Genomic DNA, 27,924 nt, shown 5'->3' on the forward strand with positions numbered 1-27,924 from the left:
CAATTATTAAAAGTAAAGTGAAAAAAATTGTTATTGGAATACACATTATATTCAGTTCAAGAATTTCAAGAATTATATAACTTTATAAAATAAATTTAGATTGTATACACTATATAATATGTACTTTTACAGCACTAGTTCACTTCAAGGAATAATTTGTCAATGTATGTTTTACTATTATATTATGTTATATTATTATAAAAAAATTCTGCCAAATTGATGCTTAGATATATATTATGTGCGATGTCAACATGTTGTATTTTTGTAATGTACATGCACCAATGCCCCTCAGGGGTACTTCCGGTGTGAAAAGTTCTCACATAAACTTAATAAACTCTCCTATCTTATCTCACTTCAAGTTTTCAGTTTCACACTTCACATCTCTCTCTGTTGTGTGTGTGTGTGTTTACCTTTCTTCTTCTTCCTCTTTTAATATCTCAGGCTTCTATTTCTGTTAATCCCCCCTCTCTCTCTCTCTCTCTCTCTATGTTTGGCTTCTCCTTTTCTCTTCCTTTCCCTCGTTCTCTACAGCTTCTTTCAACTCTCTTCATTACTTTCTCCTTTAAAAAGTTTTCGTCGCTTGAAGATACGTAAACATGACATCAAAATATCCTGCTAAATGATAGAAGTGATCAATTTTGTCCACCTACCCCCAAACTGACAAATTTCCTGTTTGGCCCTTTGAGGGGGTTGGCAGTAAATGAAAGGTTTAGAACCGTCTATCCAGAGCACTAAATTACACAGAAGGAACGCTGTAAAGATTTTATTTTATGTCTGAGCGAAACAGATCCTTTTACGAGTAACAGCGGGTATGCAAGGGACTCGGATTATACACGGAAAGTTTTGAGCCGACCGCGACCGAGAAACAGTCATAAGTTTTGTGAGGGCGTTTATTACTTATGCGGAAACTTGTATCCATTTGCTTCCGACCTGTGCTGCACGCTCTCATTCCAGACTTGGTCGGTGGACACGCTGTTCCCTGGCCACACGATCCAGAGTTCTCGAAAGTTGAAATCCGCAAAGAAATCTTTCCTCAGCTACGGCACCGGATGTGAAACCCTTTAAGCAATTGCATTTCGACTCACGGTACATTCAAGGCAGGTTTCAAACCTTTCCTAAGATTCAACTAACATCAGGCCTTGACACATAGATATTTGAAGTACTCAATAAACCTTGAACATTAAGGATCTCATCCAGAGAAGGTACTATTTACCACAGTATCTTAGTGCTGGTGGTTCAAAGTACATTTTTGTTCTTTCTAATACCAGTCTTAGTTAATATTTTTATTTATTATTGAAATGAATAAAACAAGAAGCCAGATATGTAGAGAGATGAAAGCTAAGAAAAATGGAAAATATAAGGTTGAGAGAGACAGAGACAAAAGAGAGAAATATAGATGAAGAGAGAAGGGAATATTTCAGCTTGAGAGAGAGATAAAAACCAAAGAAATCCAAAAATACTACAGAGAGATATACAAGCAAAGAGAAGGGATATATAATATTCACAGACACAGAAAGAGAGAACGAGAAAGAGAGAGAGAGACAGAAGCAAAAACCAAAATAAATGGAAGTATAGACAAAAAGTAGAAATAGAGATAAAAGTAAAGAGAAGGGGAATATACGTTTTAGACGGATAGAGAGAGAGAGAGAGGCTCATTGAGGAACAGAAAACAGAGTAGCGGGAGAGAGAAGTTAAAAAGGAAAGTGAGAGTAATGCATGTGCGAAGCAAGATGAGAGATGTAAAACTGTGGTTGACGACAAACCTGTATGTGATACTCTTGACAAGATAGAACGAAAGAGATTAATGTGGAATGTTCGTTGTTGTGAACATTGAAGATGTCATGAAATGTAAGTTTAATGATAATTATTTATTTTGTATTTCAAAAAATTAGATTTGAAGATATCGTTTCGGTAACGGCAGTATAAGCCGGAGACGGATTTCTTAAAATTTACAGGAGAAAAGACGAGAAATTACTTACGGAATTGTGTTCTTGAGGACTTTCTGAAGCCGGAGATATTGTTTTTTAGAATCGTGCTACGTATTTTGCCCGTAAATAAGGTATTTTTCGTCAATCATGCATCTTCGTTGTGCGATAGCTCATGCCGCCATTACCGTTGACTACGTGAATCAATTGTTCCGTGCGTTTGGTTATGTAACCCAAGGTTATTAGAAGTATAGGTTGGGCCAATCCGTTGTTTACTCGTAATGACGAAACGATGGTAAGATGTGAATTTATCCATGAAATGAATTCCAAATCTATGCGCTAGTGTTGCACTATGCAGATAGGAAACCATGCCAGATACTGAACACACGAAATCGAGAACACAAATGAGCATTTCCACCCATTTACATTTTGTGGCTTCAGACAAATTGAAAATAAATATAGATAGGTACTTGTTGTTATGCGGGACAGAATATTTTTTGATCGGAACGGGAATTTTTTTTAAATCCCGACATTCTGGACGGGAAATATTCGCAATTTCTCGACTAGTCGGGAAATCTCAAATTCTCATTTTCACCTTAAGTGATTTTCTTTGCATTTCTGGAATGAAAACTAACAATTTCCGATAAGTTCCAGACACTTGCAATGTAGAAAACGTCAAGAATTAATACCGTTTTAAAATGACCATTCGGTATTTCCCGACTGCTCGAGATCCAGAAATTTAGGGAAGTCATTTGCTGAAGTCGTGATAGGGACGGAATTTTTCTTTCCGATCCCGGTCCCGACTTTCCGAGATACCGCACACCACTTGATATTATTATTTATTTTAGTTCAGCACAAGATACATCTTCCAAGTACGTTGAACATAATATATACGTTATATACGTTTTTCAAAAGGATTCTTCGGTCACCGAGCTTTGGATTCGTGTGGAAACGCTAACGTGAATCATGCTAATGCTAGAATCTGCAGTGCGCATTTCTGCCCAGAAGATTATGTACGTAATCTGAAAAGTCAACTTTTAGGTTTACATCGAAGAAAGATCCTTAAGCAAGATACCTTCGACTCCTTATTATGAGCAGGAATGTGGGGAGTATAATCCTGGTAAATACTTCGCCTACCATTTTTTGCCATTGGTGTACAATTCTCTCTCGCTTTTTCCCTACATATTCACATAAAGCAATAAAAATACAAACTGCTAACTTTTCATTCCATTTTGGTTATTTATTAAACGGTACGTGTTTGTATTTATATTTGATAAATTTACTTTGCTCTTCCGGCCATTTAAGTCAATTGAGATTATGAAGAAGTGATAAAATAGATGAATGGCCAATCACAGTTCCCCTTACTTACAAGAGCGACCACAAGAAAAAGAACCTTCCTCCTCTTCCGTTCAACTCGGACTATAAGAGAGCATGCTCCACTTTCCCCCTCCCTCCGCATTGGAGTACGGTGCACAGGAGTCGCGAGTCTGCGCAGGTTTCTTTGCTTGTGGTTCCACTATAATAGTAATATAAAATTGTACACTCACCTCACTTAGTTCTCCGGCAGTTTGTTTCTTTATACATCATATTTGGAGAAGATACAATTCAATCTATAGTTGTACGTACACTGTATATAACACACCTTATTACTGACTTCCTTGACCCTGGATGTACAGGGTCAAGGAAAACAAAGAAATGAGCATAATTTTCTCTTCGGTGAAGATGTTGTACCTAAACAAAAAAAAACAAAAAAAAACTCAAATAATGAATTCGACAATGTAAATTGATGAGATTTAGTAAATCATTTGATGAAGTGAACTAATTCTGAGTGGACTAATCGCAAAGGACATAATCAGCTCAGATCCTATTACTTCTTCATGGTATGTGACGTAAAGTTCCCGCCCAACCGTTTGACAGCGTTAGTGGTTATCGCATCCCCTTTTCCATAGCCTGTAGTACACATCCTCATCTAGACATTGTTCTTGTTCTGGTGTTTAATATCTGCATACTACAACACTGTCGTTTTGTCATTTCACGTGACTTAACATTGAAGTGATGCATTCACTTGGCCGGTTACACGTCATCGCACGCAAAAACTTCAACCGTTACCATGGTTTTGGGCCAGGGCTGATGTAACCCCCTCACAGTGTAGCAACCACGCGGAAGTTTGACAAGATGACGTGTCAAGGTTGCGTTGTTAAAATGTTCCCGGATATTGAAGATCCTCGAGATTTTCTAATCGAACATGGAATAGTGAAAGAAGAAATGGAATGTCCGAAATGTTCCAGTATGTGTAAGCTGCACATTGCTCGGGATGGGAAATGGCTGTACATATGTTCGAAAAGAGTGCAGGGGCGTGGTAAATTAAAGCATAAAAGATTTCCATGTGGATTCAAAATCTCTGCTAGGAATAGTACATTTATAGGACAAAGTAAATTAACTGTTCAGAATATCGTGAAATTTTGTAAAATTTGGCTGTTGTTGCCCTACCCGAGACAAGAATACATCAAATTCGAACTGAACATGTGTTCAATAACTATTGTGGATTGGTCAAACCACTGCCGCCAAGTGTGTGAAGACTGGGTGATTGCAAATTCGAGACCAATAGGAGGTCCGGGAGTGGTTGTAGAAGTTGATGAAGCAAAGTTCGGAAAGACCAAAAGATGTTTGAATAGAAGGGCACGTCCAGTTGGGGGTCAGTGGGTGTTTGGAGCAATTGAAAGGGAGAACAGTGATCGTTTCTTCATGGTTCCTGTAGAAAACCGCAACGAACAAACTCTGTTGCAAGTAATACAGCAATTCATTCTTCCTGGAACAATCATCATTTCAGATTGCTGGAAAGCATATATAAACTTGCAGGGAGCAGGGTACACGCACCTCAGAGTTAACCACAGTGTGGAGTTCATCGACACACCTGCAAGTGGACATATCCGTATTCAAAACCAGCAAAGAATGAGAGGCGCCAATGTAGAAGTTCATTCTCAAAACATCCAAAGAGCCTGGCGTAACATCCGTCATTCCATCCCAATGTTTGGTCGCAAGAAACATCACTTCATGGGTTACTTATCGGAGTACCTCTTCAAGAAAAAATTCCCACATAAGAGAAGAGTCCATGAAATTTTTAAGCATGCCAGTCGCATGCAATACATATAAGTGTTGTGAAAGTAATTTTTTTTTCGGTGAAATTAATAAAATTATTTTTTTTTTGGTGAAATTAATTTTTCTAAATTTTCGTAACCTAATTGCAATACATTTAAGTGTTGTGAAAGTTAATTTTTTTTTCGGTGAAATTAATAAAATGATTTTTTTTTTTTTGCTGAAATTAATTTTTCTAAATTTTCGTAACCTAACTGAACCTAACCTAACTTTACGTGAATGGTTTGTGGAACAAGTTTCGATAGGTCTTTGTGGAAAAATTGTCGATGAAAAACATTTTGTGAATAGCCTGTACGACATTTATAGGTTCATACGTTTGGCAACACTGCACATCATCTGACAGTACTGCATATCAGCTGACGACAGACAACGTGAGTCAAGCTTTGGCCGCCGAATTAGGAACGACAAATAAAGAATCGTAATGTTAAAAGTAACGTGTTTTTCATGGAAAAAAAGTTATCGCCAGCTTGAAAAATCTTCGGCTATGCATATAAGGTAAGTAGCAATGATTTTTATTTGAAAACAACCGATTTTAAAGTGTCTCCGGCTTATACTACTGTTACCGTTTATTATTTGGAAACTTCGTTGCTGTGATTAGCAATTAAGTGTGCATTTATGATATCAACTGAACTAATAACATTTTTCTCACACGCATAATGTCATTGTAAAGTGAGATTATATTTCTCTTCGTTGCCAGAATCTGAGAAGTCCGATAGTGAAGAGTGAAAAAACGTGTTACTACTTTACGCAGACCGATTGGTGCATGTCAATGTAGATGCACAAATTGAACTCAAAACTACAATCAACCGAAAATAATTAATTATCATAATTAAATATTAACATATTGGCACATTTTAGCAGCATTTAGCATACTATTAGAGTTTAACACGTTAACTGCCGTGCCGGTCCCATGGGCCCGTCATCAAGATTTCTTATTAGGCCGCGTTGGTCCCTGGGACCGACGTTGTAACGTCTAATTCGAATCACTCTGGCAGGCCAACGGTCCGTCGCGCAAGCATATTTCATATTGGAAAGGCCTGGCACGGGGCCCTAGAATCGAACGGCACATGCATTTTTGGCAACTTATAAGCAGCAAAGCCAATTTTTTTATTTATTATTATTGTTGATATGAAGCATGTATATTCCTTAGAACGCCTTATGGGTAAGTAACCTGATTTCGCTCATTATTTAAATACAGCATTTTAATATATTCATTTATATTTAATTTATTTGTCGTATTTGTATATATAATTAGACAGTGATATTAGTGCATCAACACTGAGGCTATTTGCACATATGTAACTCTATGGCGAGGCGTCTCTATAAGAATAGGGACAATATTTGCATTTGTTGCCTTTACGCTATTTTCACCAATTATGTGAAATATATGTTTCATTTTATTTTCTTAATATTTTTTTTATATTTTTTATTATTTTATATTTTTTTATAATATGCACGAACTTACAGGATAATCTTTAGCACACATTTTAAATATGTATTCATACAATGGAATATATTTTGGGAACATAGAAAAAAATATAATGAAGCACATACCGTACATAATATTCATATTTTTGTAAAAGAAATGAGTTACACTACTGCATTGCAAATATTTTCACAAAACTTTTGAAAAGTTTCAGTCAACACTTGAAAACTGTGATCACTCCACGTAAACTTTATTGAAGCAAGGAATACACATATGTGGTTTACCTTCACACCCTTCACAAAAAGTAACAATCTTCTTCACTTTCTTCGCTGCTGTTTTTCGGCCTTCTTTTTCAGAGACCAATTTATAGCAGTACTTGCAATATTTGCGCACTTTATTATACTCACACACCATTTCAGGCGTTTAGGCCTCCCCGATGGCGCAGTGGTAGCGTCGTCGCCTTGTAATCAAGGGGACCCGGGTTCGATACCCGGTGGAGGCACATAGTGGTTCGGATTCCACTTTAAACTGTAGGTCCAGTCCCGATTAGCCTTACTGTGAATAAAGTGTACTTAAAACACCAAATCAAACCAAACCATTTCAGACGTTTGTGTTGTACCACCCCTCGAATGAGTGTTTTCCTGTTGGCGCCGCGTTGGTCCCATGGGACCGACACACTATAATTTCGATTTATGGATATAATAAAAACCAAATTCGAAATTTGATAACATGAAGTTATTTTACAACAGAAACACTACCCAATGGCATTAAAGGCGCTGTCAGTGAATATTGAAAATTTCATCCGGCAGTTAACATACAACGCTTGTTGTTATCGGGTCGATGAGTGCGATGCAAGCAAATTTTTCAAGATAGAAGTTTACTAATTCTTGAGACTGACAAGAGCTTTGCGCTTCAACCTTGGTGGTCCTTCGTTGAGGTGAATCCGCGAGCATCGCTTTGTGTACGAAAGATTGGTATTTCCCTCAGGACGTCCTAAAATGGCGTTAGAATTTGATGTAAGAAATGGAGTACCCTTTAGCAGATCAAATGTGTTTTCTTTACAGTGACCCAGATTCCAAGACGCGACTTGTGAAATTTTATTTGAGCTTCTTGCTTTGACTCCACCATCCGGTTGACGAATGCTTTCACTCTTGTCTCGGGAATATCTGGAGCAAGGCCACGTATAACGGCGGAGAATGGGAGAAAGCGAGTGGGCAAAACAGCAATTCACCCCAAACATTGAAGTCTTCAATCAAAATTAGAAATGACGAACTGCAATAAATGTGTGGATGTTCTAAATTTTGTTTGCAACAAAGACTAGCTCCCATACCTTACCCATGTGTCGACAATATAATATATTACTTGCCTGGCACCCCACACTTTAGCTCCGCACTCAAGGTTCTGTGCACTCCGTACTCTGCACTGATTTGTCTAGGAGTATCTTTCGCTGTACGGCAATGCACGTGGGTTGTAACATGTCAACATAATTATATAATTAACGACAAGAGACCAAGGGTTACCTTTTGCAAAACCTTTTTGATCAGAGGGATCACAATTGTGAAATTAGAGAACAGAAATTTTGGGTATTTTCTAAAGTTTAATTAACGCAATTTTAATTATATACAAGTCGTATCCGAACGTTCGTTTCTACGGGCCAAAACTCTAATTTTGATGTTGGAAATCTCTAATGTTTGTACCTGGATGCTTTACATTTCATGAATTACACCGGGAGTACGCTTTTCACAAGGTAAACTCACGTTACTCAAAGAAACGTCTTAACAGGCGTGAGGTCGCCCGACGTGTACATTATTTAACACTCCACGGTTCCAAGCCTGCCCGACGCACCGTAATTGCTTCCAAATAACATCCAGAACGAACTACCTTTTTACCTGTAAATTAGATACCTAGGCACTAGCCTGCCCGGTAATTCAATTCCTTACAGCATCCGTTGCGGGAGAGCTGTCCTCCGATCCGAGCTGACCGAAGCGAAACAGCCTCTCCCTTCCAAGTCACAGTTCCAACAGTCGACCTCTCCCACACTCATCTGAGAGTTTATATATGTTTCGTTGGCGTCTGTTGCCAACGGCACGTCTTTCATTTTAATCTTTAACAGCTAAAAACTACCGCCTTTTTCTGATCGTTCGAGACAAGAAAAAAGAACAGAGTGCTACATGTTTAATATCCAGGGAATATATGAACCTAAAAAATGCATAATAAATAGAGTTACACTAATCACACATACAATTATTTTTATACACATAATTACCTAATTTATTAACATATTTATAAATATTTCAATAAGAAGAAAAAACACTGTTGCCCTGACACGGGGGCAGAGTAACAGAGACTAGCTCCATACCTTACCCATGCGTCGCTCTAGTCGACTACACATTTTTCAAACGTTAACTGAGCCATCTGTGTAAGAATAATCTGTGGTCAACTCCGTTTTCTTTGAAAAATGTTTAAAATAAAATATATATATACTTTATCGTTAATATCATATCTGTAAAGATTTTTCCAACTGATTTCTTACTAAAAAATAATGTAAAAGGTTTTGGTACGTATTTTGCTAAAATACAAGAAAATTGTAAATCATTGTAAACGTTCTGTAACTATGAGGATGTTTAATCAACTATAGTGTTGGTTGGTTGATTGCATTGGTGTTTTAAGTCCACTTCATGCACAGTAAGGCTAATCGGAAGTGGACCTACAGTTTAAAGTGGGATCCGAACCACTATGTGCCTCCACCGCCTTGATTGCATCGCCAAATATAGTGTCGTTTGAAAAAATGGGTAACAGTTTAGTATATCGGAAACACACTTCTTCATTTTTACTAAGAAAAATTACTTACGGAAATGAGTTTGTCTAAGGTTTACAACGTTCGTCGAGGTATTTTCTTTCATCGTGGAATATATTTGACCGGGAAATCATGTATTTTTCAAGAGAAATATCTCACCGACGCACAATTGCCGTTGTTTTAATTTGCCTCCCGTGCCTAAACCGGATGCAACGTACGTTTCATGACGTAAATTCCTGTCAGTGTTTCCAACCCCTTTTTTTCACTATGCTTGCCTAACCTAACCAAACCTAACCTAACCTTATGGAAATGGTTCGTGGGGCTATCAGTGAATGGTTCGTGGGGCTATCCGTGAATGGTTCGTGGGGCTATCCGTTAGCTACCGTGCATAATGGTTCGTGGGGCTATCCGTGACTGGTTCTTGGGGCTATCCGTTAGCTACCCATGCATAATGTACAATTTCCACCGGTGACTACCACGATAGTAGGTATTTTTCGGTGAAGGTTGGAAACACTGCTTACCCACAACTTGAGTCAAGATGTGGCCGCCATATTGTGTGTTACGGAAGCGAGGAAAGGAATGAAAGAAATCACTCTGTATGTGAAAAAATGTGTTTGTTTTCGTGTTAAAAGCATAATGGCACCTTGAACTATGTTCCGCAATACACAATTGGTAAGTACGAACCATGCGAAACACAAAATATCTGATTGTAATGTGTTTCCGATATATTAAACTCTTACCAAGTAATGTAAACAAAATTTTTGTATAAAAAGGAGAAAGCTCTGTAAAGTCGAAAATCCTCCAATCTTCGGATCCAGAAAAAACATACCGAGTGAAAGAAATCGTATACTAATCACAGTATATTAAATTCCATACTTTAATGGGCCTCGAGAGGGGGGAGGTCTAATCGGTCCGTAAATCCCACCTCCAAATTGGCATCGCTTATTAAAATTTACAAAAATAAACAAAAGTTATTAGTAATGTTAATAAGATAAATAGTTGATTAGTTTGTATTTGAACAGAATAATAAAGTTAAAAGCTGCGTTCGAAAGAATAGCATGAGTATAGCCGGCCCCCGTGGCGGAATGGTTATCACAACGCGCTACGACGCCAGGAGGCCCGGGTTCGAATCCGGTACGGAGCTTGGCTTTGTTTGTGAAAGTCCCTTCATCAATTTCATCATATCATCACCCATCCTCAGCTTAGCTATTAGCAAAAAATTACAGAAAAACAAGGTAAATCAATCAAGATGAGTGTAAAATAGGTTATGTTTTTTCACACATCCTTTTGGGTGTCCCAGTTAAAAGTAGGCAGGCTCCAAGACATTGCATAAAGTGCAGTAGAACATATTGAGGCGCGCCCAGATGTGTATTGATTCTGTAGGCCATCATATTTCAGCATCTTCAGTAATCAGTAAGTAAACACGCTTCACTTCTCATGACCCTTGGTATGTAACTGTTAACCAAAACCGGGATACCTTTAACTGGGACACCCTGTACCTTATAATCCAAACTTAAATTGTTGCACTGTTTTCAAAAATTCCAAAAACTAGAGTTTTATGTGATAGGTAAACACAAACATTAGGTATAAAATTTCCCCCTAACTTCCAAAGATTTTTCTTGAACGAGATGTACCGACCTCTGTGGGGTAATGATTAGCACAGTGCATTAGGGCGTCAGGAGTCCCGGGATTGAATTCCGGCCTGGGCATGAATGTTCTTTGAAAGTACCCCTTCATCAACCTCATCATATCATCAGTCATCCTCATCTTCGCGATTAACCAAAAGTGACAGAAAAGCGAGGCTAAAAAACAATCAAATCAAACTGAACGAGGAATGTAAACATTAATAACAAAATGTAATAACTATGCATTAGACATTTACTATGTGAAATGTAAGAAATAAAGGATAAAAGTTATGCTGAATATTAACTCATCTGATAGAACGAGTGCTACAAGAGTCTCTCCAAGGGACATAATAATAATAATTATAATAATAATAATAATTTGAAGAAGAAGAATATTTGGAATAAAATTTGTTAATTTTGTGTTTATTTACTGCATAATTATTAGCATATCCATGATTATTATTGTTATTATTTTTACTATTTGTGATCTTTCAATGGCCTGATCCCCCTACAAGAATTGCTGGTGACACCCGTGCATGCGTTATCTAGCAATAACTACTGCAGAAAAATCAAAATAATTATCTGGTATTACAGGCAAAATACCTGTACATGAATGGGCGAAAGTTTGAATAAATGTATCAGGATCAATCCTTTCACAAAAAATGAATTAATATTTTAGTAAATGTTCAACAGGTTGGCTTTTTCCTCCTGCTAAGCTTCGGGCCAATTTTCTGATAACGCTCCAGTGTTTATCGAATTAATACACCATCCGATGATAAATTGCTTTTCGAGGTTGACACGAGATGGCCACGTTTGCTTGTAGATCATTACAGGCAGATATTGAAGCCGCAAACTACAGGATGGAGGGTGGATATAGAGAGTGGGTTTATTTAATAAACATCAGCGAAAAAAACAAACATTCCACATACGCAAACCGTGTGTTCAGGCCATATTAACTACTAAATATGGTTTATGAAACGTAATAAATCGTACGGTATTGACATGATGTTGAATGTGCTTCCTGTAGTATTAAGATATATTCTTGTTTTGATGGGTTGCTTACCAAATTTAAAAATCTACCCCATCCAGTGCGATCAATAGGAATGGCTGGATCTTGTGGGTAAATTTGAAAGTCTGGAGCATCGCCAATAATAGGTCCCCACAGAATTTATTGCGAGTAGGGTTACTGAATCGACAAGAAGCCTCGGTACTTAATATTCTTCATGCATATGCAAAAAGAAAGATGGTATTGGTTTCCGTGTTTTCCCAGTGTGGTGAAAACGGTACCATTGTGAAACAGTCATTTTTGAACTTTCGTCATGTGTCCCATTAAGGTAAGTTCAAAGAGGAGAGATTGCTGGACTCTCCTGAAAAGAGAAATTGTCCATGTATTATACATCTCTGTTTTTTAATTTGTATCCCTTACCCCTTTCCTATTCTAATTTCCTTTTATCTTTTTCGTCATAGTATTTGGTTCATACCAGTCTTCATGATTATTAAATTGTTTATGTCATGTTCTTCATGTTTTGTCTAATATTCTTCTTTAATGCCTTTCTATTTTTATCACATGCATAAACATACATGGATAAACGCGAACGCAAGCACGAGTTATCTTATTTATTTTCCTTTCATTCCCTCATAGATATCTTATTTCTCTCTAAAAAATACAGGGTTATTACAAATGATTGGAGCGGTTTCATGACTTTGCTGTAGCTATAATATTTGACATATTGACATGAAATTTGACAGTAATGTAGAGAAACTCAAAATGTTTTCTTCTCTTGCAGGCGTGTTTCGGATTTCTGTCGGGAGAGTGCAGCACTGAGCAGTGAGTAAAGATGGCGACTGGCGCTGAGAAAGCTTATGCTGTGCTGGAATTTTATGCATATTTTTTTGTGGCTTGTGTAATTTTTGTGTTAGGATATGTGAAAGATTCCGTTTTTGTGCCTCCCTTACCAGCAGACCTCAGAGAACTGAAAGATCGCATCAACAAGTTTTGCACTGATTGATAGGAGCATGTTACATCGAGTGTGGGACGAACTTGATTATAGACTCGATATCTGCAGATGCTGTAACGAGAGACATATCGAGCACTTGTAGTAGTCCAAGGAGTCCTAACACAACTTTTGGAGTTTATCTAGTTACATTACTGTAAAATTTCATGGCAATATGTCAAATATTATAGCTACAGCAAAGTCATTAAAATGCTCCAATCATTTGTAATAACCCTGTACTTTGTAACAACATATACATATAAAAAATATATTACATCAATATCCCACTTGAAAACACAATTTTCCAATTCAGACTCCCTTTAGGAAGAAGAGAGAAAAGAAGATAGAGAGATCGAAACAGAGAAAGAAACTCCCCTTCCTGAAGTTTGTATATTACTTCCTTGATTCATAGTTACAGGGTCATTCAAAATTTTATGGGACGCTCCTGAAGAAGGGAAGCAAATCTCCATTCAATGTGTGTTTGTGTGGTAGTAGAGGAAAATGTGTGTCTTTACTGCAAAACATATTCAGGTTTCCATTTAAGGTCGTCAATTCTACGCATGTAGGCAGTGACCGTGATTAGAGGGAGCGTGGAGACTGTTGGTCCCCTACATTTTCTACTAAGGGAAAGTAAACTGTCCTCCCCCCGCGCTAGTTTTGGACCCCAGTCGCCGCCACTGCTCGTAGGTGAAAACTAATATGGATTTGGAACAGGGGCAAAAGACAGCAATGAAGTTTTGCGTCAGACTCAAGACGATCGCCCCAGAAAACACATAATAATACAAGAGGCTTATTGGAACGATGTTCTATCTTGTGCACTGGTTTTTGGTTGGCACAAGGAATTTCGTGATGGACAGGGAAATGTGGAGACGCGCCACGACCAGGAAGCCCATCTTTAGTTTGTTTCAGAAACCAGTTGAGGTACAGGAAAGTTGCGACAATGTGGTTACCACATGTGCTCAGTGATGACAACAAGAACAATCGTCAGCTGATATGTGAACCTGGTATGCTAAGTAGAGTCGTTACGTGTGATGAAAGCTGCTTGCTGTAGGAACCAAGCAACAACGTTCGCTAGTGAAGCACAGTGACGGTCCGAAATGTAGGAAAGGAAAGGTGAAATGCAGAAATATGGCCCGACTTTACAGAAACCGGCTGGATTCTACATCAGTACAAAGCTCCGTTTCACCGTGCTGCTATCACCCACCCTACTCATCTGATCTCGCCCGTGCCCCTTTACCTATTTCCTGAGGTTAATAATGAGCTTCAAGGAAGCATATTTACTTCCAATGATGAACAGAACGCTGCCGTGATGAGTATTCTGAACACATTCTCTCAGTATTTCAAAAGTGGGTGGGACAAGCGCATTCAGTTGTAAGGGGAATTATTCGAAGGATCCTAAGTGTTATTTCTGTTTCGTGATTAACCACGTATTATTTTTCAATACCCCTCGTACATCCAATTTGTTTCATTAATGACAGTTTTCTACGTTGAGAGTAGTATTAATTCATTGGCTTAAGAAGCAAATTTTTCGCCTTAGTTTTCATATCCATCCAATTATTTGATATTCTAATATCGCCAGCAGATGTCACGCTTCTACATTACCCTTCCTAACATCATCACAAACGTCTAGCTGTCCCTCTCTCCCATCTATGTAATCAGTAATAAGATTTATTTTATGGTCTGTAAAGATTAGAAGCTGCATATTATATCATGTCCTTGCATTGAAGTGGCTATAGGTTTCTTGGATAAGAAACTGGTTGTGCAAGCGTATTTCTTTCTATTATATTTTGTTAACTTGTGCGATTTTGTGTTTCATATCCATCTTGGTTATGTTGCTGATTCAAATATAACAATAAATGATTAATAACCTTTCTTGTCAAAGAACTTTTTTTTACTGAAGTGCGCAGAAGCTAATCAAAATATATCACTGTTAGTGTTATTGACAAGATGATGGAGGTACCATTTTGAAATTTGAGAAAATGCCCAAAGGGGAAATATGATAATATTCAAGGCAGAGAGAAGGAGAAAAAATAACTTACAGATGTCACCACCATGAACACTTTGTATTGTTAGTGAGACTCAGCATTTAAAATTTTTTATTTTAACTTTCTCTCAGTTACTTTCTATACTTATAATAAAATATTCACTTACGATTCATTACTAGAGTAATTACTTGTATCTTTGAGCAGTGTTTAACTCTTAAGCGATAAAATAAGATGAAATTTTGTTTTCGAGAATTCTGATATGAATTTAGCATAACTACACTTTGTGTTATCAAGAGAGAGATGATGTTAAATCATAAGTTCTTAGCTTCTCTTAAAAGTCAGTCATACAGAAAAGCACAAGCAAGAAACAAAATACCAGCCGGTGACGTCAAACTGCGAGGAAGAACAAGTCTCTACGCAAGTTGTGACTCGAGAGGGCTCGACCAATGAACTCGTGAGAGGGGAAGCGAGTGCAGCTACCAGCCGTTTACAGCAGCGCGAACTGCTTTGCTCCACCAGCTCGCTTCTCCCTTTCTCTTCCGTTATGGGAGACCTTGCTCCATTTCCTGCCCATTACTTCCTCTGACATGAACTTTGATTTTAAATATTAATTTTTTTCCAAAGGGTGTTTAGTTTTAGCGCGTAGGCATTGATTTTGGGTGGGGGTTAAAAGGTAACTCAATTGAAGGGCAAAGTACTATTTTGACTCACTCTCAATATTCACTCTCAGGTAAGAATTGTTTGCTTAAAATTAACACAGTAAAATAGTGCACATATTTAAAGCAATGGTGACTTATATTCCTTTAAGTCATATAGGTATATCTGGTGAGTACATAACTTCAGCAAGATTAGCTATTAAAGGTTTATTGAAATAGTCTGAAAGGTCGGAGGAGGCAAATCTTGACAGCCAAAGGTATTATTAAACGAAGTGAATTTCTTTCACAAAACTTATTTTTTTAACGCGTCTGCCCTTATACTCTGATATTATTATTTTTCAATTTACATACATATTTTCGCTACTTGCATGTCTAGAAGAATAGATACAATTGATACACGTAACGTTTGTTAATGTTCCATCATGAAGTCGTCGTGATTGGTTGAGTATAACAAGTATGATAGTACCTCAAAATTTCTCAACTTTCAATCTCCCCACCGAAGCCTGGGCATGGATGACTTTTGAGAGACTCGATTTGTTACTTGGCGTTGCTCCTCTGCCACCTTTGGTTAATTGCGTCGATGAGGATGACGGATTTTACATGAAAATGATGAAGGAGCATTCGCAAAGTTCACCCATACCCAGGCCGTGATTCGAACACAGCTAACTGACCACTCCCCCACGGAGGCCGGCCGTTCTTCATCAAATTCGTATGATTACCATTCATCCTCATCGTCGCGATTAGCCAAAATGTGGCAGCAACAGACGTCGCAATACACACAAAACTGTCTTATCTCGTTCGGCTTTATCATTCTTGTTTTCCTAGTGGAATTTCGGATCGACTAACAATTTTTGGATCTTTGTTTTTAATATAAACCTACAGATTTAACGAGATAACCTATACCGAGAGCGCAATATTGAATTGATTTGATTTTCATCGACGATATTAAACCAAAGTGATTATTTCCTGATAGAACCTCCTCCAACCCCCTGCGTTACGCAATGCTTCATTTGATTACCGCTGGCGATGAAATCGACAAAATAAAACGCTTCGACATTGAAACCACTCTACTGTAAGAAGTTTCTCGCAGGCAACAATTAAAATTTTCATTAGGTGGAATCCTGCGATCAATGAAATGTTTTGTTTAGGTTTTTTTTTCCTCCTCCGCTTTTTTCCAAGGGTGTTTTCTACGAACCAGGCATTCATACCCTGGACAAACGAAGCTCGTCTCACTGACAGCTTTTATCGAATGCTGGGAATCGAGTCGACATTCGAGTTAAATTCCGCAGCGATATTACTTTTCGAGAGCACAAAGCATTTTGCTTCGAAATACTGCATTGTCCGAATACAAGGCCGATGGTGGAGTTGCAGAATGTTGAGTGAAAGTCCTGTTGGAACACGACGCGAGTTTCAGTTAAAAAATGCTGAAAAAACATGCATCAACATTCGGTAAGTTACTTCTGGATACAACATTGCATTTTAGAATTGAACAAATACTACAGTTAATCTTGGCGTCACTTCAAAAATATATAGTTAAACTTGTAGTGGTTTTGGGATATAATTATTGGTATCCAATATTTATTGCCGGTAACTGTACCTACTGCATACCAATTATACACACACACACAGGGTGTTTCTAAAGTTCGTTTCCAACGCGTAGGAGGTGATTCTACAAGTGAAAATAAACACAGAAGTTCATATGACAATGCCGAAAACGGCACCCATTAGGATTTTTTGAAGTGGGAAAAAGTGCGAAAATTATTTTTACAAGTGACACAATGGCCAACTACATGACCGACCGCGGCGAAGGGTGAATTTGAGGGGGTTTTGCAGTAGATAGCGCCACATTAACCCGATTCTTCGCCTTTCACTTCTTACTACCATTATGTTAAGAGCAATATCAATAGTTCATCTACTTTTCTTTACATCAAACCGGGTCTGTTCCACAAAGAAATGCGGCATACTCTATTCCAAACAGCACATGGCAGATGAGTGAAGTTGATGCGCAAGGGATTCCCCAAAGGAAGCGAATGGGTCTGTTGAAGTCATGGGGGTGGGGAAGGGTTTTTATGGAGTGATTAGCATGGGCGATGTTTTTGGTCGTGATGTTGTGTTGTCGATATTTGTACACTTCGCAACATCTTATTTGACCGCCCCGAAAGAATTCTTAGTCCCGAAATCGTAAACTTAGCAACATTGCACTTCAGCTCCAGCTGAGAGTAGCCAACTTTGAGTAGGTGCTTCCACTAGACGAAAAACGCTGCGGTGAAAGGTTTTCAATTTAACACTTTCCATGAACTTAGAAACTATAAACCGCTATTATAGTACGCAATCAAACAAAAATAATAAATTGGAAAAAGAACCTTGAAGGATATTTACGATTCTGCTTGCTCGACTTGAAATTTGGTGGGTTTGAAACACTGAATAGAGTTTTTCTCCACCTGGAGGAAATTGCCATCAAGTTTGTGCAGAAAGAAGCAAATTTGTGAGGAGTTTATGCGACATTTTATTGACAATACCTTGCATAATATCGAACAGTTCTCATAAACATATATTTTACACGACTTGTCGAGAAAATGTGCTTGAAACACTGGAAGGTGGGAGTCTTCATAACGTCAACATGTTTTTAAGTGTATAACGTCAGTAATTTAACGTAGAGCAGTTGGTTAGGCGCTGATATCCTTATTTTTCATCAAGCGTGAAAGGTCGCGGGTTCAAATCCCACCCTCTCCTCTTTCTTTTTTCTTTTTTTTTGTTTGCTGAACAGATACCGTTGATATTAGAATATTTAAAAAATGAATACGATGCACACTTGAGGGACGTCAGTTCTGCGCATATTTCCCCTTAGAAGTTGGAGATTTCCAGGATTTAAAGTTATATCTTCTCTTTTTAGTTATTGTTCATATGTTGTGTTAACACACACATCATGATTAATTCACAAATCACATATATGTATTCAGGATGCAAAAATGTGTTTCTTCTTCACTGACACCTAAAATATTGATTATTTGATTTCGATATACTAAAAAAAGATATACAGTTATGTTAAGTAGTGATGTAGTGCAGTACTGTAATGAAGGAGAGCGTTTAATGAGTTCATATTGCTAAGATTGGTAATTTTATGTCCGTTCCTTCGTAATGACTGTTTTCAATCCCCTCACCACCATCTTACCATTCGTCTAAAACTAATAGTAAATCGCTAATTAATGTAAGTAAATTGTTATTGCGACGAAGGCGGATTCGATAAGAAACTACTAATAAGTATTTATATGGTGAGTGACAAACAAAAAATTCAAAACCTCATAATGATCGTTAATTCATCACTGCTTTGTATCTAAAATGTTTGTCTTCCTTGAACAGAAAGTACGAGTATCAGATATAACAAACTTTCCGCACTAACTTTGCAATATTCGAAACCACATTACAGACTTAGCTCTACGTAACTTGATTCTGCGCATTCCACGTGGCATGTGACTTCCTCCTATCATCGAAATAACTTTCTCTTACTATTTCCTTTCCTCTCGTGAAATACAGAGACCAATGTTAACTTCTTAGCACGGTGGATAAACTTTACACCTAACGATATACTCCTGAAAAAAATCCTGCCTAGGTGGAGAATCGAACCTACGACTTCCCTCGTATGAATCAAGCACGCTACCTCTTCTCCAGGTAGCTCATGTTAAAATTTGCTACCAGTTTGAAGAAACCAAATCACACATAATGTCATATCAATAATTTCCTCATGGCAATTTTCATGAGGAAACAAATTCAGATAAAATCGAGAAACTCTGAAAGGGAAAAATGATGAACATGTCTATTCGCGTTTTGTCATATTTTGTAAATTGTGTAAAAATTCCATGTTTTGAACAAGCAATCGTTTAGTTACGAAGTATTTTGTTGTTTGTTTAAAGTAGGAACAGGAGAGCGACAAGGAGTCATTTGAACCAGACCCCGTTTGACAAGAAACTTCAGCTTATTTCCAAAGACTGTATGAAAAGAGAGGAACGTATGAAATATAAAATATGTGTGAAATTAAACAATGGAAACCTTGAAAGATAATACTAACGAACTTCAAACTATGGAAAACATATTTTCGTGGTGGAAAACTCCAAGTCATTTTCGAAATATGAACTTGATGTTTTTCTTTATTATGAAGTGGAGATATGGGACTATACGATCCCTCAGCAAGAAAAAATTTAAGTAAGCTACCTCCAACTTTTTCAATGGTCATAATTACTAATTAGGGCCCGGAAGTTGATGAAAAATCAACTTTTTTCTGACCATTAAAAACAATGCTAAACCTGATATCATGTCCGTTTCCCTTCAGTTAGAGCCAGAAAACACTTTCTATTTTACATTTTTTTTCATTTTTCGGCCTTTTTTGGTTTTAGTTTATTTGTCAGTATTTTTAACAGTTTTTGTTGCATTTTTACTTATTTTTTAGGTTTATTTTTCTCCTCCCCTGTTGTTTCGTGCATTTTAAAAGCATTTACTAGTAAAACTTACATATTTAGATTTCTTGACATGCTCCTTTTAGCAACTTCACCATGAATCGAAAATACGGTCAATGGAAAAGCATAATATTATTTAAACTGAAATGTTTGGCAATGGATTAAATTACTTTGTGTGAAGATCTACTTTGAGGTTCTTTTTCTGGACACTATTATCGCTTTAATCTGTAGTTTTAAAGTAAAATTAGTCACAATATTAAATGCAATTACACTCTGGTATACGCGAAGCAGAACTGTATTTTCGGATGCTGGCCGACTACAGTATCGTAGAAGGCCCACTCTGAAAGGATATGAATTGGTTGATTTTGGTGTTTTAAGTCAACTTTATGCATAGTAAGGCTAATCGGGACTGGACCTACAGTTTAAAGTGGGATCCGAACCGAGTGCATAAAATAACGTGAACCGTGTGGTATAGGGGGGTCGTTTGCTTATGGAATGGAAGGTCATGGGTTCAAACCTACTTCTTTGCAAAATCTTTTTCGGGATCTTTGGACGAGAATGCTTATCTACGTTTCTTGGATATTTCCGTTGATATTTATGCGAATTATGTCCAGCATTTCCGGATGCAGAAAGTTGACATGTAAGTTCTTATATAATATGTGTTAACTTATAACAGCTGAATGAAAGGAAATGTATTTCCTAAAATCCTGCCAATCACTGAAAGATTAAAAACATTAGTAGAAGCATTACTTGAGGCATGCACAGTGGCGACGATTATGGAGTGTGGAGGGGCAGATGACCCAGCACTATGCTAAACATTATCTACCAAGGGAAAGAAACTGGCCTTGCCCTCCACCCTCCCCCCCACCTTGCCCCATCAGTTTTGAAACCCACTCGCCGTCACTGAGCATGCATCGCATAAATATTTACAGTAATATCATATAATATTATATTACGTTATTAGAACACTTCGTACTCGGTAAATAAAAAGGAAAAAATAATAAGGAAAGGGTGGGATTTGAACCTACGAGGTTTCGATCTTGACGAAAACAGTAAAAAAACGGAAATTCAGTCATCTAACCAACTACTTCAGGAGATTGCTAACAAAGAGCTCATTAAATCACGTTAATCTCAGTTGAAGAAACATTGTGCCGGAGTTTCGAACCATTTTTCGCCAAGAACCAAGGAAAAGACACACTTTGCAGAATCGTTAGGTGTTGTGCAAGGTATCTTTACTAAACATTTCGCATAAAATCACCATAAATTTGCCATCTTGCATTCAAATGTGACCGCAATTCTTTCCAGGTGGATGAGAACCTGTTCAGTGTTTCACAATGCACATACATTTTCCTATTTTCAAATTCAGAACGAAGAATCTTGAAATATTTTCAACATTCGTATTTCTACTTAACATTTTTTTGTCTACTCATATATTTTATTACTGCTTTAGGGTATCTTTACTTTATGGAATGTGAAAGAATGAAAAAAAATCACGAGCGTTTTCATTCAGGAAGAAGAAATGTTGCAAAGTTGGCTACTCTTAGTTGGCTCTGAAGAGCTATACTACCAAATTTACGAATTCCGGACTTTGAAATTTTTCAGGGCGGTCAAATAAGATGTTGCGAAGTGTACGTACCCACATGCAGAAAGGCCGAAGCCACCGAAGCGTGACCTTGACTTTGGCGTTTCCAGCTAGGGGCACGAACACAGTAGTCTTCTTCCGACAGGAAAGCACCGGTCGCTGCCATTCGTGCTTCACGTACTGCGATATCAGCATCACCGCGCATCAGGTTACCATCACACGTTTCCGGTTGAATACGTACAAGTGAAAGGACGTGAACTTGACGAATTGGGTAAACCTCGCAATAGGCACTGCTAGCTGTTATCGATAGGCACCACGCATCGTGTACAGTGCACTAGTGTTCGTCGTCTACGGGTCGGCAGATATCCAGCAATAGGGATGGCTGCATGCACCGCAGAGGAGCTGGCAGACATGCGTCTCATTTATGGCGAGACAGGAAGTAATGGCCATGCAGCGCGGCGATTGTATGGGGAACGTTTTCCAAATAGGAGGCTGCCGTCGCACACCTTCCTTCAAAGAGTGCATATTCGACTTCGGGAAACAGGTTCAGTGCTACCACCCCGTCGAGAAATTGGAAGACCAAGAAGTGTGCACATAGATCAGTTTGTGGATGCAGTGTTAAATGCTATCAGGGATCGCCCTGACACCACCACGCGCGCTATAGCGATAGCCAGTGCCCAAAACACCTACCACGTTAATGTGTGGCGCGTCCAGTCCGAAGAGGGGTGTTACCCTTTCAAACTTCAAAAGGTACAAGACCTCTTACCTCAGGACTTTGGCCCACGTGTGGTGTTTTGCCAATGGTTTTTGCATCAGATGGAAACTATCCCGAATTTTGAGAACAGGGTGTTGTGGACCGATGAAGCAACGTTCACCAAAACGGGTGTGTTCAATAGTAAAAACAGTGACGTTTGGGATTTTGTAAATCCACATGCAATTCTCGAGGTACACCATCAGCACAGGTTTGAGGTTAATGTGTGGTGTGGGATAGTGGGCCGTACATTTTTCCTGTTCGCCTGTGTGGTGGCACATATCATGCATTTCTTCGTGATGTTTTGCCTGAACTGTTGAAGGACGTGCCCTTGGCAGTGAGGCAAGGACCATGGTTCCAACACGATGGTGCACCACCACATTTCAACCAAAATGTGCGTCACTTGCTCAATGGCTTGTTCCAAAATTGGTGTATTGATAGGGGTTGGCCTATGCCGTGACCAGCGAGATCGCCGAACATCACTCCTTTGGACTTCTTTCTATGGGGAGAGAAGAAACGCCTGATTTACGAAACACCTGTCGTGTCAGCCGAGGATCTCGTTTCACGCATTAATGTCGCCGCAGCGACGTTAGCAGACACTGCGGGGTTGTTTGCTCGCACTAGACAATTGTTGATTCGGCGTTGTCATCTCTATGTGGGGAAGTTAATGACAGACAGTTTGAAACTCGTCTGTGATGTGGTTCCCTCGGAACCTTCACTCTGCACACAGTGAACACGTCGACACATATGCAACCTAGCGCAGCACCACCACCATCTTTGTTTTTCTACGTAATAGTGATGTTCACTATGGATATTCGCTTTACTCTTGGTTGTCAGTCTTCACACATCACCTTCCTTGGATAACATCTCGCTAAACTCATCCCTACTTCCATGACTTCAACAGACTCATTCGCTTCCTTTGGGGAAATCCTTGCGCATCAACTTCACACATCTGCCATGTGCTTTTTTGAAGAGAGCATGCCGCATTTCTTTGTGGAACGCCCTTCGCCGCGGTCATATGATTTGCCGTTTATTGTTTTTTTGTGTACCTTACAGCAACAGTTATTTTCATTATTATTATTTTTGATGTAGGGATACTGTAAGGTTTCTATCTAACATATAACTATACAAAAAAAAAAATTTCGTCGTACATGAATTATATGTTCAGTATGCATTTATGATTTTCTTTCAAATTATCGTTTTGAGTCCACTTTATACACAGAAAGGCTAATCGGGATTGGACCTACAGTTTAAGGTGGGTTCCGAACCATAGTGCCATGTGCATCCACCGGCTATCGAACCCGGGACCCGTGGATTACAAGGCGTCAACGTTACCACTACGCCATCGGAGAGGCCCAAGTATACATTTATGCAAGTATGTATGTATAGATATACAGAATATGAAAGTCTTCCTGATAGCGTAGTGGTATCGTCATCGCCTTGTAATCAAGGGGTCTCGGATTCGATACCCGGTGGAGGCACATAGTGGTTCGGATCCCACTTCAAACTGTAGGTCATGTCCCGATTAGCCTTGCTGTGTATAAAGTGGACTTAAAACCCCAAATCAAACCAAACCAAACCAAACCAAACAGAATATGAAAATTATAAATGTATGTAAATTTTAAAAATATATATTAGTAGTAGTAGTAGTAATAATAATAATAACAATAATAGCTATAATAATAATAATAATAAATGATTCTAAGACTCTGCTCCCCTTGCGAAATTATCCTGCGGGTGCCCTTGACCGTAACGTTACAGCTCCAAGTCGACAAAATTTCACGTAACGAGGAAGGCACCACGACACGGTGATCTCTGGAAGCAGTCGCACTCTTCTCGATGCTCTCTCTGCATGCAGAAGCAAATATTCTGGAGAAACTCTGACGTAATGAGATTTGCGTTTTCTGCTGGTTGCCGGCAAGTTACTTCGGATGGCGTACGTTACAATTGAGTTTCCACTGCTTGGCAACCACCCTTGTCGCGATATTCCTTCTGTTCCTCAATTTTCTACCTCACTTTCATCACCAGCGTCAATTTTGCTTCACACATATATTCTCTCCATCCCCCCCTTTACACCAACCTCTCGTCAACAAACAGTGTTATTAACTCGATATTTTTTTAGTTTCAAACTTGCTTTAACACTCATTGTATTGTAATGAATTTATTTATTTTACTTTGCGATTCTGTCACTTTTGGCTACTTGCGAAGATGAGGATGAATGAATGGTGATACGATGAAATAGATTAAGTGACAATGACAAAAACAGATGGACAGGTGCACAACACAAGTCTCACAGAGGATTTTATTGGCTATGGGTCCACACGCCAGAGCTTCGCTAGACTGAAAAATGCAGTCCAGGGTATACTACGTGGAAGTGAGGTTGACAATTGGGTATCGTGAATAATAGTTTGACTGCATTTATATTGTTATATTACATCCCTATTATACTCATTATCAAGGAACAGATTTATATGTATATATATATATATATCCATTGATTGAATTATTTACTTTATTTTACTTTGCTTTTTGTGCCACTTTTGGCAAATTTGCGATGATAGGAATGAGTGGTGATATGATCAAATTGATGAATGGACACTCACAAACATCCATGCCTAGGCCGGAATTCGAACCCAGGATCCCTGGCATCGTGGCGCAACGTGATAACCACTCCACCACAGGGCCGGCATATATATCTCTCCATGTGATGCTAAAATCTATGGTATTTGGTATTTGCGAATCTGGTATGTAAGCTCGAAAAATGCATATCATATTTTTACATGTATTAGCTTTTGGGACATATTTTACATATTTTAGCTATTTTTATATATCGTTGCACCAATGCCAAAACCACGATTGTGCTACTAAATCTTACTTTGATATAAAGGCATTCCGACATTCAGGTCCGGGAAAGAAAGCTGATTTTGCATTTGCATAAATGTTGTCACTGCAAAATGTTAACCCTCGTATTACTGTTGATTAGCACAAAACATTTTGCATAGAAATCTGTCAACAAAAACTAACTCACATACTGCACTTAGATGAAACGGACAAAATTTGCATATTCTGTGGTTTTTGGGCCGGACCCTGTGGCTGAGTGGTTAGCACATCGCGCTGCGACGCCAAGGTCCCGGGTTCGACTCCCGCTCGGCCATGCTTGTTTGTGAATGTCCGTTCATCAATTTCATAATATCATCACTCATCCCCATCTTCGCAAATTAGCCAAGAGGCACAAAACGCGAAGTAAAATAAAATAAATCAAATTAAAATCAAATCGTGGTTTTTGGCATTGTAATTTCCATATTTTCAAACATTTTCCGATATACATTCCATATTCATTCCATATTCCCCTTCTCGTATTAAATACCAGATAAATAACATTTTCCGTTCATCTATTCTGTTCGTCTTGTACTCTCTCCTTACCTAAAATCTTGACAATCGACAATGCATTTGTTATTCTGACGTTCTTGTCAACAATAGAGAATGCAAGCTCAAACAAACATTCACAGTGAAATCTATTGATTGATTTAAGCATACTCACATTACTTCATACGTTATTGAACGTAGTTTCAGTCAATAGAAAATATACTTCAGGAAAAACAGGAGGATATTCACATTTCAGCACTTCATAGACAGGGTTCTGGAGGAACCAGGGGGGCCTGGACCCCCAACTTAAAAAAGACTAAAAATAACACATAATTAAGTTCAGTTACTACATTTTTGTTATGAAGGCATGTCGCAAATCTTGACGTTCTAAAAACCCTGAAGCCAAAGGCCTTCTTTCAGCTATAAAATCGTTGGATTTCATTATATGTTTATCAGTATTTTCTGAATTTCTCCCCCTCATAAATGTTTTTTTCCCAGTCCCTTCAGAAAGCTGATACCTCAAAGTTCCAGTGTAGCGAACAGAGGGATTAAGGTGCTTGAGTCTCAGCGAAACGAAAACACTTGGGACAGAAAATGGAATGTAATAAAGGATGTTGACAAACAATTAGGTCTAAACATTTTTGAAGGTGAAGGTGAGATGAAAGAAGGTACAAATCCAAAACGGCCTAGACTGATATCAAACAAATTAGATGCTTATCGAGTTTGTTCTTCAGTTGGCCAGAGAACCAGAGAAGAGACATCTGCTGAAACACTTTCTACATTTCAAAGTGAAGAAAACTGGAAAGTGAAATACAAGTGTGATTTTTTTTTTATCCATTACTGGATATTTTGATTGGCGAACTGAAAAGATGATTTAGTGGTGAAATTTTGGAATTTGGAAGTTGCTGAAGCCAGTGAAAGATTTATTCATCTGGATGACGTTTCATTGAGATTTACTTCATTCCTGGTATTGACACAACAATGTTGAAGGCACAAATGATCATTTTAAGAAATGTAATGGAAAGTTCAGGTTTGAGTTTGGTAAGTGCGTCTTTGAAGAATGTTGTTCTAAAGATAGTGGACACAGTTTTGAGCAAACATACAGAATCATACACAAATTTTAGCATTCTTCTGGAAATTGCTCTTACCCTGCCAGCAAGTAGTGCCACTTGTGAGAGGACATTTTCTGCTATGATGCGAACCCACAACTGGTTGCGTTGCACAATGGGTGAAGGGAGATTGAACTATTTAATGATTTTATACTCTGAACCAGATGTTGTTAAAATAATTAACTTAGACGATTTGATTGATGTGTACCTACAGTTTGAAGAAAGAAAAACGTTAAATGACTTTGTGTTGAGTCAACAGTTACTGTTGAGGCATCAAAATAACTTTTCAATTGAATTTTTCTAAAATTTCTGAAGCTTACTATTGTACCGTAACTTTTTAAAAGTAATACGAGTATTGTATCAATAAAAAATTAATGAAATGCAAAATGAAATAATCGTACTGTTTTGCTTCTTTTAAAACTGACAACCAATATACTAATTAAAATTTGTTTACTTAAGCGACGAAATTTAACATTTTCAAATCTACAAGGCCAAAAATTCAGTTTTTTAAGTTGTTTTTTTTTTTTAATTTTCGGGGAAAGGCCTCCGTACCCCTTATAACCTAGGGGATATTCAATACCACTCAGGTACATCATATGCTTCTCCCAGGGTCTGTCCCCCCCCCCCAAAGCAAGAGCTCAAACGTCGCTCATGCAGCACTTACAGGAAAGTTTGTTAATCTATTTTTAGGTAGCAAAATATAAATCACACTTTGTATTTGAATTTAGCACGACAATTAATGTCACGTAAGCCTAGTGCATTTTATTTAGGTAGGTGAGCCACTGCTTAATGAGCATTGCAATTTTTCACAATTCTAAGTCCATATTTAATTCCATATTATGACTAAAAAAATATATATATAGTATTTACATATTAAACAATTTTTAGTGCATATAAATCCGTTCTCTGGTCAATACTGCAGGCGAATGACTATTTTAATATTATAACTACCAGACTGAATTTCTCGGTTTAATGTTCAAAACGGGATTATATGACTTTTCATTTTTCAGTGTTATTCTTCACAAAATTCATATTTTTTAAAAAAAATCCTCCTTATTCAGCATAAAATATTCGTAAATTTGAAAAGAAAAACATTATGAA

This window comes from Lepisma saccharinum, chromosome 19, assembly GCF_977018435.1.
Source record: "Lepisma saccharinum chromosome 19, izLepSacc3.1, whole genome shotgun sequence".
In the NCBI taxonomy this organism is placed as follows: domain Eukaryota; kingdom Metazoa; phylum Arthropoda; class Insecta; order Zygentoma; family Lepismatidae; genus Lepisma; species Lepisma saccharinum.